The sequence below is a fragment of the Ictidomys tridecemlineatus genome, chromosome X, assembly GCF_052094955.1.
Source record: "Ictidomys tridecemlineatus isolate mIctTri1 chromosome X, mIctTri1.hap1, whole genome shotgun sequence".
Taxonomy (NCBI): Eukaryota; Metazoa; Chordata; class Mammalia; order Rodentia; family Sciuridae; genus Ictidomys; species Ictidomys tridecemlineatus.
The window spans coordinates 120,328,540-120,345,639 of record NC_135493.1 but is presented as its reverse complement, the minus strand read 5'-3'; the positions used below and the strand labels follow the sequence as shown (position 1 = coordinate 120,345,639).

The following is a 17,100-nucleotide window of genomic DNA, read 5'->3' as shown; positions in this document are numbered from 1 at the left end:
GCAAAATATTAGACCTAGGGCATTTGCTTCAAAACTCTTATGTTTCATGATTACTACCTGAAGCTCCTTATCTTATTCTTTATATCTTTGTTGATAGAATGTTCATCTTAAATCAAGATTTTAAAACCAAATGATTTAAAACATATGAGTGCTTAGCAAACAGATTTTAGAGTTTAAGAATCATTTTTAAAATTAGATTTTTAACTTGATTCAATAAACATGTATTGAAAGTTAGCACTCAGATCCTCAACTCTATTTTTTTGTAGTATTTTTTGGCTCCAAGAGGCAAGCTCACTCTAACTCAAGCTACTCTGTCTGTAGTATTTTGTTATGACAATTCCAGCAAATGATTACACTTCCATTTTTAAAAATTCACACTTTAACAACACTGTGTGTTCAAATAAAATTGACTAAATGACATGCTCTCATATATTATTGGAGTGTGTGCATAAATCGGTTCAAATTTCATGGAGAGCGATTTGGAAATATCACAATTAAAATGTATATTCTTTTCAGATTTGATATTCTACTCCTATTTATCCTACAGAAATACTATCATGTTTGTGAACTAATGTCTGTTTAGTTCTCATTTCCACATAACAAGACTGCAAATGACATACATACCCACCAAGACTAATAAAGTACATCCATACAATACTGTGTAGTTATTGTGTAAATGAATAACTCTATATAGAATGATTTCACATATATAGTGACACATTTTAAAAAACAAGGTGCAGTATGATGTATAATTATGCTACCATGTCTGAAGAAGAAAAAAGGATATGTACACGCATTTCAAAATGGCCCCTCAGACTTGGCTGTGAAATAGAAAAAAAAAAATCTGACTCTGGAGTCAAGATTTTCAACCAGGGCCTCTGGGCAGCTATTAGAGACATTATGCCTATCCTCCCCACCCCCCATGATCTTCCAGTTGCTGTTTCCAGATGGACATTCCAATTTTTCAGTGAAGTGGGAGCTCTGCCCTAAACAGCCAAGAGAAGCTGTAATCATCAGAGTTCATTTCTTTCCATGGATGGGCTTTTGCTTTTGGCCTTCCCTGGCCTCTCCCTCCTCTTGCCACTAAATACTGCCTAGGAGAGAGATGACAGCCCACTCACAAGGAGCCTTGCATTTGCCATGCCTCCTTGGATATCAAGGAATGTTCTACTACTAGCATTATATTCTGATAGAGACCTCTATGGCCTGATTATAGCACCTAGTCCAAAGGCAAGAGTATTTCAGGGAGCACAAGAACATCATTAATTATTTGGTCAACCAAATCTTACAAATGCTTCATGTAGTTGCATACTAACATAATGAAGACTCTGCATTATAGATAAAATGGCTCTGCATTACAGATAAAATGGTTGCACTTTTATTTCCAGAGTTGCTCAATATTATTTGAGTAATGAATCGTTCCTCTTTTTGATGAATGCCTGTGAGTATCCTGAAAACTAGTGCTTCCTATTTTGTAACCCACTTGGAAAAAAAAACCTATTCTAACCCATACTCAGCCTCTATTTTCTTTTCTCCAGCTTGCTCTTCATAGAAGAGAGTCCAGTAAACTTCCCAAATAAGGCTTCAAGGATTATGAACAACCACAAACAAACACAAAGTAAAACAAGACTAAGTAGGAGAGGGAGACAAACCCAGTAAGGAGGCAAAATTAAAAATTAAATTTCTAATTCTATGATTTGAAAATTGTAATTATTTTGGATGAAGAAGATAATAAATCAGAAACCAGTAGGCAAGAAGGGTGGGGGAATACACAGGAATGTCGAAGGTCAAAGCAGCCAATGGATCATAAATAAGGAGTTGGAATAAAAACATCTGAGAGAAGTTCAAGGTCAATGGTTCTACTCTGGGTAACTCATTAGAAACCATTAAAAAGCCACTGGAGTCAGATGGTTATAGATTCTTCCCCAACAGATGCTAAAAAGATCACAAATTCATATTTTTCTGAATACTCAGTAGCCAATGTGATTACAGATGTTGTACATCTAATAGAGCACCATTAAGATGACAGATACCAGAGATCTGTGTATTTATTGACATAATTTTCTGGCAGACTTTTTAAAACAAAATGTTTACAACAACCAAAAAATAGATTATATTTCTGATTCATTCAAAAGTGCCACTGAGCTAGCAGCAGTCCTACCTCAAGGTCTACTCAGCCATGTGGGCAATGGCAGGAGGCCAGTTCTTGAAATCAGATGACCTGCGTTCTACACCCAGCATTACTGAATAGTTTTCTTCACCTTTCTGGGTCTGAATGTCCTCATTCAGCAAAATGAAATTTGGTTCTAGATGACTTTTCAGGTATTGAATATATTACACACTTTCTCACCTATGATTTTTCACACATGCTATTGCTTCCACTTGCACTGTGTGTCCTTCACTCAACACTAGGCTGATCTCCACATCCTTTAGGTCTTGACATAAATGTCAAATCTTCCAGAAGGCTTTCATTTCTAACTTGGCTAGATCCTCTACTAAAGATTTCCATGGACAGTGCTCCACCTACCATCATAATTCACAAGATATTATACCATAATGATTTGTTTCAGTGTTTGTTTTTCCCATTAGACTTTAAACACCAGTAGGACGGGACATCTTTCTCACTTGTTCAGGGTTCTGTCTTCACTGCAAAGCACATAGAAGGAACTCAAGATTTTTTGGATAAAGACATAAGTGATCTCAAAATTTATATGGAAACCAGTAATTCTCATTCATAAATAATTTTTCTGGATCTAGTAGACCTCTTCACTTAAGTTTGTCAAAGTTAGCCAAATTCACTTCCTTCTGCTTCAGAAAGTCAATTCTTGAACCTTGATTTCTTATCTCTACATATTTTTCTAAAATTATAGTGTTATACAGGTGTAGATCGATTCCTGTAAACATGTATATGTTTTGAATTTGTGAAAATTAATTTTACTTGCACTCAGCAAATCAAGTGGAATGGAGTGATTTTACAAATAAGCCCCCTTCCAGTTTACCTGCTTAGTAAATTCTGATTGATTACACCTATTCTACTTTAAAGGTGTGAGATCTTGATATTAAGAGTGCAGGTGAGGTGAGGAAAGCTGTCTGATTAGTGAAATGTCTTAATCATTCTTTCAATGAAAAAAAAATCAAGATAAAGTGTTATGTTATTCTCATGAATGTAAATAAGACCAGAGGATTTCCTCTAAGCCCTGTTCCTCTACTCCTGACTTTGTGTTTGGCAATCATGTCTCCAGAGGCCAGAATGATCCTGAGATATTAGAAGGTAGTAGAGAGATAAGACCACCTGGATCTTATTGGGAATAGGACAGTATTTAAGGGAGGCAGCATATTTTCCTGCAGGAGGAACAATTCACTCCCTGGGAAGCAAGAACCTCAGCATGTGCAATGTTTAAGAGCACAGACTATAAATCTAGATTGTCTGGTTTCAAATCCTAGCTCTCCTTTTCCTACCAGGGAAATTTGTAGAAGTTAACTTCATGGTGTCTACTTCCCTCATCTGTAAAATGGGTATAGTTAGGGTAACTACATGATAAGGTTGTCACACAGGTAAAATGAATTGAGGCATTCAAGCTGGTGTTCAATATGTGTTAAATGGATCTTTATTATCATTGGCAGGGACAGGGAGGGAGTTGTTTTTGTAAGGTACAGAGTACACTAAGTTTCTCCAGTCTAGCCTGAGGCAATTGGCAAAAACAGAAATGGTGAAATTCCTTTGGGTGGGGTAGCTCAAAAGAGATGAGGTCACTTAGAGGCCAGACTGTAATCACTTGGGATTCTCCAAATTCTCTGATTTTGGTGCAGGTGGTGGCAGCAGGGAAGAAGAGAAGTCAGGATGATGGCACCAGCAGCCAAGAAGCAGACATGGGAAATGCCAAGAAGATAATTAGATTCCCTGTCAAATGTTTGCCAGACTTTCCTTTTTAGCTGCCTCCTAGAGAACAGAATAAGAAAGTGCCTTGGGCTGGGGATGTGGCTCAAGTGGTAGTGCACTCCCCTGGCATGCATGCGGCCAGGGTTCGATCCTCAGCACCACATACAAAGATGTTGTGTCCACCAAATACTAAAAAATAAATATTAAAAAAAATCTCTCTCTCTCTCCCTCTCACTCTCTCTTTAAAAAAAAAAAAGAAAGAAAGAAAGTGCCTTACTGTAGGAGGTATCCAGAGTCCAAAACCTGTATAATTGTCCTTTAGTTCTTTAACTCAACATGGAAAATACCTTTAGATAATTCCAAGGTACTCCAAGCCCCCATTTTACTCAACAAAGCCCCCTAGAATTGTGCAATGCAGAGACACTGAGCTGGGAGACCATAAATTACACTTCTGCATCAATAAGTAATTTTAAACTTATTGTTCTCAACTTATAATTCTGTGCCACTTTCTGTCACAAAATAACCGAAAATTTCACCTGAAAAATTTTACATTTTTGTATTCAGAGGCTACTGGTTTATCACTAAGTTCTCAGTCGTGTGTGTAGTGTGTATGTACATATAGATAGATAGATAGATAGATAGATAGATAGATAGATAGATAGATAGATAGATAGCTCAAGAGATCATTTAGAAGAGATACACATGATCATTAACCTCATGTATAACAGTTGGTCTGTTATAATCTGGTTGTTTCTTTCACAAAGCACCTGTACCCATGGCATTGTTGGAACTTTTCGTTAAAGTCCCTCTGGAGGGTCTATCTCTAATCTTTACCCAGCACTGGCTTCTTACTGCCCTGTTTTCTCACCCATCTCCACATGCTCTAACTAAAAATTGTGACTGGGCTTGATATGTAATTAGTGTTGTGCCTCTCTGCCAGGTAGTTTCTCCCTCCTGTACTAATTAGTCCAGTTTTCCCTTTAAGGCAAGTGGGAACTATCAGTTAAGTCAAAAGAAAACAATAGGCCTGGTGATGTCAGTTTTTGAAACTGTTGATTGTTTTCCATATTATATCATATGGCCATGAGGATTACTTTGCACTTATGGGTAAACTATTCAGCTACTCATTAGCTCAGTTCAGACACATCGAGGCTTGTCCTGGTTTAACTAACCTTTTAGGCCATGTGACATGGAAAAAACACATTCTTCTGCAAAGGTGCAAAACTCAATATCAAACCGAGACTTTTGGTTCCAGATGGTTTTGTAGTCATTTTCTCACAGCACAACAGCAAGGATTTGGAATAAAAAGTAACAAAAATAATGGCACTTGAGTATCTCTTAAGAAGCTAGACATATTTTACAAATATGATATTGTTCCATATTTAAAGCATCCTAATAGGTCAATAATGAGAGTCTCAGAAAATTCCTTGTAGTAGCACAGGCTCGACCAACACCCAACACTTTCAACTTACCAAGTCCATAGATGAGTGGTTAACTTAGCACAAGGAATACCAGCTTCAGATGCTGGATATGGGACATTTGCTACTTCCTTTGGTTCCCTGCTCTGTGAGTTCTCAAAAAACTGTGGTCCACTAGCAGCATCAGTATCAGTATCATAGATAGGCAAATTTTTGTGGCTCACCCCTGAAATACTAAATCAGAAAATCTGGGAGTAAGAATCAGAAATCTGCATCTTAATGAACTCTCTAGGTGATTCTGGTTCGACTCCTTCAGATGGAGCCTCACTGCTAACTATATGGCCAAATATGGGCAAAGATGTTTCATTTAAGTGTTGAAATCCTTAAAGCTGATCTTCTTATCAGGAGTCTTAGATCACAGAAAACTGTGTTAGGATTATTGTTACTTCTATGAAAAAAAAAGGAAGAGGGAAAAAATGCGCCAATTTCCTGGTAAATTTCCCCAATGATTTTAACAATCTTTACCATATGCAAAGTATAATGTTTTCAAAGATTAAATACCACTCTTGGGACTTAAAGAAAAGAGGAATTGAAGACTATACTTGAGAAAAGAAATGTCTCTCTTCTCTGCTATGGAAGGAAATATAACACTTATTATTGGGTCATTCCAAAATCTAGGTTTCTAAAACAAAGAAAACCTTTTTAGACAGGGTGGTCAAGATGAATGAGACCCCCTTTCTGCAGTAGCTTTTCCAGTGTTGACACATACCCCTAACAAGAAATTTTCCTAAAAAGATTAACCTAATTACTAAAGTTCTCTTGACTGCAGTCACAAAAGAAGGCAAGGGAGTTCAGGTAAAATTGCCTTGAAATCAGAGTCCCAGACTCTTGCACATTCCTCACATTCACCGCATTCTTGAGACCATCAGGAGACCACCCGGAAAGACAGAGAAAAGAAGATTGACTGGAGGCAGCACAAACAGCAATTATCAATGCCATTTCCAAGAGGATATCCCATGAAAACACATTTCTTTATAGTCACTAAGTGGCAGTAAGGATAAGGATAAGTGAGGGTGGGTCAGCCAATAGGAAATCAGGAACAGAACAAGAGCCTTCCTGCACTTATAATCAGCAGAAGGCTTTGTGAGGGGATGGAGATGCCTGGGCACTGAGGTAATCAGTACTCAGGAGGCTGCCCCCCATGGCCTGCTCCTGTGTAAGCCCAGTTGTTTATTTGGATTAGCTCTGCCACTTTATGATAGATTCTTTGAGGAAATCAAAATAATTTAGTGTGCTAAGTGAAATTATATGACCAGGACTAGCTGGGTAATTTAATGTGGAGGCACAGCCGCTTTGTTCATTAGCATTGACCTTGGTCAAATTATTAAATCTCATATTGCTCCAGTGACTTCATGAGTCCAATGGGAACATAATCACCAATTTATCACTGGAAGACTCTTGAGAGGAGTGGGTGAAGATTTGGGTTCTGCTGTATTTTAATTCTATAACTTTGTGTGTGCTTTTATTTTTATCTTGAAGAACAAGTTAGAAATTGTTCACATTGCAAATCCATCTCATTGAAATCATATGAGGAAATCATTGAGCCAATAGTCAAGTATTAAATTTTGCTTAACAATGAACATTAAAAAGAGACCAATGAAATATTTTTACTAACAACTGAGGTGGTTTTTTGTTCCTGTTGTTCTGTGTGTGAGTGTGTGCGTGTGAGTGTGAGTATAGGAAAGAGTACTTTAAGCCCACTAAGAAGCTGGATTGTCAAAAGTGACAGGGAGTCTGAGAAGTTTGAGATAAGTGAGAGTGACATAAACACTATTAGTATTGAGTCTTTTAGAATAAATATTCTATAGTTATTTAGCTAACCAAGTTTTCAAACAAGGAAGCAGTTGATCCAGTAGGGTAGATGCTATGTTTTTGGTCATCAAGGTAGCCTTACATTCACCTTCTGCCTACTAATGGCATATTTGGGGGCTAGTTCTGAATCTCTCTCTCCCTAAGTAACACCAGTCTTTCAGGCTTAGCTAGCTGGGGCTGCTGTGCCATGGCCCAAGGGCAGGCCAATTAAAATTCATTATGTCACATCAAGGGAAGAATTCCAAACTCTGCACCCTCCACCAAGAATGCAGCATCCTTACCCTCCCACTTCAAGCCCTGGGATGTTTTCAGTAAAAATAACCTTAGCTAATCATAACTGCTGGGGAGGATAGAGATAATCTCAGTGAGGTCACAAAGAGCTAAAAAAAAGTCTTTCGAGATCAAAGAGTTTTATAACAAAGGTGTCAGAAAATTCAGGATATAATAACTCATCTTTTATCCTTCTGCTCTCTGTGAGCCTTAGATGGGTCTGGGATGCTGAGATGTTGAAATGATGGGGTGGGGGTGTCTGTCTCACAGGGCAAGCTCTATGCCAACTCAATTCCTAGCTCCACACTGAATTGAAACCTCATTTTAAGGTCTCAGATAAATTAGTAGTATGCAGCTAAATAACTAAAAACAGAGAAATTCATCATAGTGACAGACTTGTAAAAGGCAGTTGCAGGAAATTGCACAAAATAAGCAGAATAAATATTACTAGAGTGAATTGGAAATTTTATGCAACAACCACCTGACAATCCAACTTTCTTTCAAATTTCACTTTTCCTCCTCTGTCTCTCTTTTTTTTTTTGCACCAGATGAATGTACTTCCAGCTGGACTTAGGAGAAGCAACGGTGTCAAACAACGACTTGCTAAGAAATACACACCTGTCATAAATGCAAGAGTCTCTCAGGGGATATATTGAATTGCGTTCCCTGCTTCCTATGAAAAGGTGCAATGAAAAAAAGAATTAACTATCAACTACCAGATGTTTCTAGCATCTCTATTAGTTTGGGAAAGATGAAACAATTGCTACATTATACAGATGTGTAACTCACATAAACATAAGTATTTAGGATGTGGGAGTAAGGCTCAACTAAATGTGTCTTGAGAATAATTGATCTTTTCTTTTTGGCAATGCTTTATAATAACAGGAAGAAATCTCTTCTTGTACTGACACTTTTTTTTTTTTTTACCAACACCAAGAATAAATGGACATATATCTAAGGGCACAAAACATATGGATATGCATTTTTCACTTTGACTTTGCTTATTGCATCAACTATAATTATCTTGAACTTCCTGATAATGCTCATAAATGCATATTTTGTGATTTGAATTTTCTGGTTATAGAAAGTTTTAATTACTGTAAATTTTATACTCCAGATAATAATGGAGTCCAATGAGGAGAGGTAACATAATAAATGATGTGGGGAAGCACAGATCTGCCAGAACTCTGAAAATCTTAAGGGAGTCAGTCTATCTACAAAATACTTGGATCACTCTTGGCCTTACAACCAAATACACGATGCTTAGCTATATAGAGTGTTCATCAATATGTGCCATTAAGAAAAGGGAATAAGAACATACAGTAGCAGAGCCTCAAACACTGCCTCGGGTTCCACATCATTGCCTCTCTCCAGTGAATGGATTTTGGACTCAGGTTCCTATCATCTTTATACCAGAAGAGAACCATGGAATAGGAAGAGGAGGAGTGACACCATTTTATGTAGTATAGTGCTCACAACCAGACTTTGGGTCGAGGGTCAAATTTGATGGACTCTCCCCCAAATATGATGGATTTAAATCAGGAGCTATTATACTAGAGAGGGGGAGAGAGTCCAGAATTAGACATACAGACTTAGAAGTTGTCTAGGAACATGCAGTAATTTAATCATATACTTGATGATATAGTTTGATCTAGCAGAGGGAAGAGATGCACTTAAGCTTCCAAGCTAAGCATGTAGAGTGTGACACAACCATAATGGAATGGCCAAAGTGACACCACCCAAACCCCACTGGCTGCCAAGGTCTTTTCTGGAGAAGGATTCTGAGAGATGGCTCTGGACTTAGGCAGAAAGAGGGTTGAAGTTTTTTAGCAACATTCGCTAGTACTTTGGAAGGAAAGGGCATCAGTATGTGCAAGAATTTTCTGACTTGAGACCCTATTAAGAGAGTGGGCTCTAACATCAACTAGACCAAGGTTAAAAAAAAATAGTTCTACTTCATACAATCTTGTCACACTGAGAAATTTACTCAACCTCCCAAAGATTCTGTTTCCATCTCTTTAACCAGAACAGGGATATCTAATATTACTCAAGAGAGCCATTGTAAACATTCAACTAAATAATGTACCATAGAGTAAGAGTTACAAGAATTGTATCTCTTGAAGAATTGAGCATCACAGTAACAGTAGTCCTAAGTAGTTATAGCAGCAGAAGTAGCTGTAGAACAGTCACAGTGGCAGCAGTAACCATCTAGTAATAATGGTAACAGCAGTAATACTAATAGTAGTTAAAGGACACAGACCTAAAACTTTCCCAGTTTGAATATAGATGAAAATTAATCCAAGGAAGAGAAAAAGACATGGAGAACAAGAGAGAGGTATTAAGATTAACCAAGTAAACTGGAATCAGAAACTATCACTGGAGTTCATGGCCCAAAGGTAATCATTCTTCAGTTGAGTTGACTTCCTCAGCCCCAGAGAGACTTGCTATTCTCTCTTAATGTGGTTATGTGCCATAACTATTGATGTGATACTCCTGAGGTGAAGTACATGTTTTGATCTCTTCACATAAAATGAGTATCAACCAAGAAAGAGACAAAGCAGTGACAGGTGATCAGGTACTACTGAAAATCTTTTTTCTTTTTTTGGTAGCGAAAATTGATATGGAGGGATAGACACCAAAATTTAAGCCAATCCCTTATCCCACTGATTCTGGTGCTTATCATTTCACTTTCTGAGAGGTACCTGAAGGTGAGGCTTCTGTGACTTGGAGAACTGTGTGCATATATGGATAAATAAGAAAGAAGGGAGTTGGTGAGCAGTCAGACGCTGAGGACATGGATGGTGATTATGTTTCCTATGAATATTGGAGAGGCCAATTGTAGAACCATTGGGTTGAGAGGATCAGAGATGAAGGGTGTGTTAGAAAAGTTTGGTATTCTGGTTAAAGAGTAGTTCAATCTGTTAAAGAAATAATGGACAACCTCCAGACCAACAGTAAAAAAAAGAATAAATTCAGAGGGAAGATTTGAAAAGAATTTTAAGGAATCCTGCTGATGGAATAATAAAGGAATAGCAGCTATAGATCATAGATTTTTATTCTTAGAATGTTTGAGATCATGTAATCCAATCTCATTTTTATAGATGAAGGAATGTACATCTTATGAATAATAGAACTGTGGAAATAACCTATTTAAATCAGGAGTTATTGTATTAGAAAGGGGGAGAGAGTCCAGAATTGGACATGCAGACTTAGAAGTTGTCTAGGTATGTGCAGTAATTGAAATCATATATGATGATATAGTTTGATCTAGCAGAGGGAAGAGATGCATTTAAGCTTCCAAGCAAAGCATGTAGAGCATGACACACCCATAATGGAATGGCCAAACTGACACCACCCAAACATAGAAAACTATATAGTTCAAACACTGTGAATAAATAGAAGAAATTGGACATCTACATTTCACATTTTTGGCATATCAACTGAACTTTAAAAACTCTTTGCTCTTGGGATGAATTTTCCTGCCTCTCAAACATTGTTAAGGAAATAAATTCAGGCTCAAAATTAACACAGTGTGATACTATTTGCCTAAAAATGTAAGTATATAAAGAAAAAAAGAATTTAAGAAAGGCTTCAAAGATCTGGAGGTGAACATTGAAAATGCTTAGATCCAAGGTGAGTCAAATACTTATGATTATATTTCAGAATGCAAAAATAATCACATTTGATAGCAAAGTTATATAAGTTTAAATATTTTTATTAAGTGATATGGCTTTTCAATCTCAGATAATTCCAATAAAAATCATGAAATGCATAATGGGGGGATGAAAAGCAAGTTAATGACTTCATCTTAAATGAAATTTGTGTAATTGACAATTATATGTTTGTGTGTGTGTTTATCATGTGTTTTTATAATTTAAGAGTAACTAATAAAAATACATCCAGTATTTCTAGAGGCAAAATAGCCAAAGAAATAACTAATAATATTTATGAGAACCTACTATGTACAAAGCACATTCAAAGCATTTATTCATATAGTTCTCTCAATAATCCTGTGTAATAGTTACTATTTTAACCCCAATTTTTCAAGTTTTTATAAATGAGGACCCTTAGGCATAAAGAATTTAAGAGCTGCTGATTCTTAAAATGTTGAAATGGGATCCATGCCCAGGTAGGCATATGCCTAACCTTAAGGTCTTACCCAGTAAGCTATGCATGCATCAAGAGATAGAAACCAATAAGAATAATAGGAAAATTGTTTCTAAAAACATAAATTAGAGGTCAATGATCAAGCATATTAGGACAAAAATAAACTTATATTTGTTAAACTCCTTTCAAATGTATTTAAGGAATATATTCATATATTATTATCAGGAGACAATAGGTAGAATAAAATTATGAAATAGTATTAAAAGTAAAAGCATGGACAAATATGCATCAGGCAATTAAAATAAAACAGAAAGCATGTAATGCAGATTATAATAAATATAGTAACATTACATTAATCAAAGATATGAGCCACAATAAAATAAATGTTTAGATTAGGGATGTTCAGTAGAACTTTCTATGACAATGGACAGTTCCTTTGTCTATGGTAGCTACTAGACATGTGGGATTATTGAGTATATGAAATACAACTAGAGTAACAGATGAACTGAATTTTTCATGATATTTAACTATAATTAATTTAAATTTTAAAAGTCACATGTGATGAATGCCTATCATATTGTACAGCACATGCCTAGGTCTTAGTATAAATATGCATGAAATTAAATGTTGCTATAATTAAAAGAAGAGTTTAAAAGAAGCATATTTTATAACATAGAAATATTAAGTAGGTTCAAAACATGAATACAGATAACTTGAATAATTTAATTGGTGAAATTGCTCAATGGTTACATACAGAACTTTGCCCTCTACAACAAAAGTGTACTTACATTCAGGGATGTTTACAACTGGTCACTCCCAAAATCCTATTCTTGTATTACCCCAAAGTAAAAATCTTACTGGCTACAATACTGCAAACTAGAATCTCATAGCAAAATTTTGGTCAAATACATGCCAAAATCAAGTTAGAAATTTTAAAGCATTAATATAAATTCACATTAATTTATAATGGAAGTAAACTATCATGAAGGATAATTACATGTATGAAGTTGTGAATTTGGGGTCAACATACCTTATATATAATCAGAGATATGATAAATTATGATATAATGGTGTATTAAGAATTGTAATGCAAAATAACTTTTTAAAAAATAAAATGAAATAAAAAGGGTAATTACAGCATATCAAAATATACAGGCTGGGGAAAATTATACTCAAAGGTAACTTTATAGCATTAAAGATCTGATATTAATGAAAGAAGACAATGGAAATAAATGAGCTAACTCAGTTGAGAACAGAACAACACAATAAGTCAAGAAATGAAATAAAAATAAAAAGCAAAATCAAAGATTTAGAAAATAAAAGAAAGTGGTAATCATAACACCAAATATCTAAAAAAATGGAATAATGAAGAAAATAATGCAGGGAAAATCCTTATCGATTTTTAGGGAAAAAAGGATAAAAATCACAAATATGTGGAAATGAAAGGTAATATAAAAACAGTCATGGGATAATTTTTAAAATATTATTATAATTATATGCTGAGCACAGTTTGAAATATAAATATATGTACTTCCAGGAAAGTATAAATTATCACATTGATCTAAGAAGAAACAAGAAGACTTCAGGTTATAATCATAATTTTAAAACTTCAATGGTAATCAAAATTTATCTCCATAAATGTTCACCATGTCCGTAGAATTATACAGATGAATTCTATCAAGTTTTCAAGAGACAGGAATACTGATATTTAGAAATGTTTAAGAACATAAAAAGTATAGAAACTTAAAGATAATTAAAATCTGAAAGATTAAGGCCTAACACAATTCTTAAATTTATAGGCAAAAATCAAAACTTAATAGAAGCAAGTTAAAATAATGGTTGCATATTAAAAGAATGACACACTTTGAAAACATAGCAGTTACCTAATACTTCTTATCAAGAATTTTATTTTGATTTAACATTTGAATATGCCAAAGGAAAATAATATTCATATTTCAAACAGATGAGGAACATTTTGTTAAATTCAGTGCTCATTCCTAATTTTTAAAAATCGTAGAATCCAGAAATATGTGACTACTTCCTTAACATAAATAATGTCTTGTTAAAGAAACAGTATGTGAGCACAAATGCACTCTAATATAAATCAAGAGCAATTCAGGGAGACCAATATCACCACGTTTTCATAAGTTTTCCTAAAAGTTATAGCCAATGTATAAAGACATGAAAGAAAAGAATAGCTATAACTATTATCCTACAGAGACAAAATACTTTGTGATCTATTTTATTTAGAAACTGTAAAAGGTACAGCTGGTGTAGGTACAAATAACAGAAAATGATAAAGTACCTTGATGAAAAACATAGCAATATGAAATATTTTTTAATATGGCTCTACTAATAATGTTACAAATATTATAATTATCATATGTGAAATTTTTAGGTTTAATCTTAATAGGAAATGTAGAAAAATTATTAAAATATATTGTGAGACAAAATATAATATTTGAATATATAAAAAGGCATTCCATTTTCCTAAATGGAAAAACTGATTAATTAGTAAGATATCAATTCTTCCCAAATGATAAGATTAATGTAATTCCAATTAAAACCCTACCAGAACATTTTAGGAGTTTTTAGAAAGTGATTCTAAATTATATTAGGAAGATTAAATAGGTGTCATCTAAAAATAAAATTTTGAAAGAGGCCAAGATTTAAGAAGTGTGAGAGGGCTGGGGTTGTGGCTCAGCGGTAGAACACTCACCTAACATGTGCGAGGCTGGGTTCAATGCTCAGCACCACATAAAAATAAATAATATAATAAAGGTACTGTGTCCAACTACAACTAAAAAATAAATATTCAAAAAAATTTTTAAAAGAAGTGTGAGAAAGTCTGGTATATAAAATATTAAATTAATATATATTCAAATTTATAAGGTATACATGAGAATTTATTATATTTAGTTTAAAATTAAATTGATTATATATTCTATCATGTTAATAACAAAAGGAAGACAAATTCATTAAATAGTACTTTGACAACTAAAACACAAATTATATTTTCATGATTATATGTTTTCCAAGGTAATACATGAGTTCAATACTAAAGATTTAAGTGTAAAAATTGCCAGTTACATTAGTGCTGAGGCAGTGTGATTTAAATTCACATAAATTCTGGGCACAGTAAAAATTTTAAGTACATAGCAGACCTTGAAAAAGGGGAAAAGGAAGGGAGGAAGGAAGGAAAGAAGAGGACTTCTCAGGTACCAGGGTAAAAGGACACACAAACCAGAATAAACTGGCAAAGAAAGTCCCAAGAGATCATGGATTCTCTCATGTATCAGAGTGGGGTCTGTTCAATCTTGCCTAATCCTGTCAAATACCCTCTTCCTCCAAACCTTATATAAGATTCTAGCGCTACCAGTTCCTTATATGCTGAAAATGAAGGATCCCCAGATCTTCAAGAAAGCCTCTAACATGAAATACAGATTGATACCAAAGAGGAATCCAAGTAAATAGAAATAAATCAGTGAGAAGAATACTTCAAATAACTATAAAATCCAAGAGATTTTTTAAAAAGACATTTTGGAAAATACAGACCATTATGTTTTAATGGAAAAAAGGAAGGCAGGCAGGCAGAAACTAAAATCATTATAATAGAAGTAAGGAAGTAGAAGGATTAGAAATTGAAGTTGACAATATTGCCAAGAGGTAAAACAAAAAATTAGGAAAATTGGAGACAAAGATAAAAACATTAACAGATAAGTGAGTTAATCAACATTTTGTCACTTTGAAAAATAAAATCAGCTTAGAGAGGGAAGATTTATTTTGGCTCATGGTTGCAGGGGTTCACTGGCTTCACTGCTTTCAGGTCTGTAGTGAGACAGAAACTCATGGCCAAATGATATGGTGGAAGAAAGCTGCTGATCTCATGGCAGATGAAAGAGAAAGAGGGGGGACTAGGGACAAGATATGCTCCCCAAGGGCTAACTCCCTTCAACTAGATCCTACGACTTGCAGTTTCCACCACCTTCGAATAGTCTATTGAGCTATGAATTGTTCAGTGGAGTAATCCATTGATGAGGTCAGAGCCCACATGATAAAATCACTTCCCAAAGCCTATCTCTGAATATGCTACATTGGGAACAAAGCCTTCAAAGTATGAGCCTTTGGGGGATATTCAAAATCCAAACTATAATAATAAAATAGGGAGGCCTAAAGTCTAAAATATTAGATTTCAGAAAGAGAACAGAGAATACTGTAGGGAGAAAAATATGCAAGAAAAAAATACAAAAATAAATTTCTCAGAACTTAAGAAGTTTCCATATTAAAAGTTTCCTGTCAAGTGTCTAATACAGTGGAGTCCTTCAATCAGGGTGGAGACTGCTCTATCTTGTAATGTCACTGTATCATGCCATCAATTAGTTAATTATATTCTCATGAAATATACTGATGTGGATACTGCTGACAAGGAATTACCAAGAGTCTTCTAAGGGGTTTGGATAAGTTTCCTCCAGAGGCCCATGTGGTAAAGGTTTGGCAACCAGCCTATGATGCAATTGAGAAGTGGTAGAACCTGTAGGAGGTGGGGACCTAATGGAAAGAAGTTAGATTATTGGGCACATGCCTGTGAAGGAGACTCTGGCCCTTCCTTTTCCTCTCTGTTTTCTTCCTGAGTGCCATGAGATGAGCAGCTTCTTCTACCCTGTGCTCCTGCCATGATGTTCTGCCTCACCACAAGCCCAAAAGCAAAAAGGTAACTGACCATGGACTGAAACCTCTGAAACTGAGACAAAACAAACTTCTCTTATTTATAAGTTGATTATCTAGGATATTTTGTCATAGTAACAGAAAGCTGGCTAACACAGTCTAGTATGAAGATACATGGGAAAAACAGCCCAGGGCATCTTTATGTAGATATAGGATCAATTTCACTATATTGCCAAGGGGAACACTTTTAAAAATGTTCTCTTATTAAAAAAGATATTCACAATCATCAAAAGACGAAAGCAACCCAAGTATCTATGGATGGATGAGTGGATAAACTGTGGCATATGCGTACAATATAATTCAGTATTTAAAAGGAAGGACCATCCCAACACATGCTATAATACTGATGAATTTTTAAAATTTTACTCTAAGCAAAATAAACCAGTGACAAATGGTCAAATACTGTGTAATTTCACTCACATAACATATTACATAGTAGTCAAAATAATAGAAAAAAATAGGATGATGGTTGCCAGTATCTTTGGGGGAGGGAAATTAGGGAGTTATGTTTAATAAGCACAGAGCTTCAGTTTTGCAAGATAAAAATTTCTGGAAATGTATGAGGATGTTAGTTGCACAATAATGTGACTGTTCTTTTTTTAATTAATTTATTTTTTTAGGGTGGAAAGTTGAAGCTTTATTAAAGGACAATAGAAATGACTTCTCCCCAGAGGAAGAAGTGGACCCAAGAGGTGGAATCCCAATGTGACTATTCTTAAAGCTACTAAACTATATACTTAAAATGGTGAATTTTGTTAAATATATCTTACACAATTAAAATTTTTAAAATAAGATGTCAGGGAGAGCTTGGGAAATCAAACTTTTTAA

General features: G+C 34.9%; 1 protein-coding gene across 1 annotated transcript in view; it reads right to left on the bottom strand.

Annotated features, from left to right (window-relative positions):
- The window catches only part of Mid1 (midline 1), a 586,678-nt gene that overhangs the window by 498,192 nt on the left and 71,386 nt on the right, over positions 1-17,100 (bottom strand). The window lies entirely within an intron of this gene.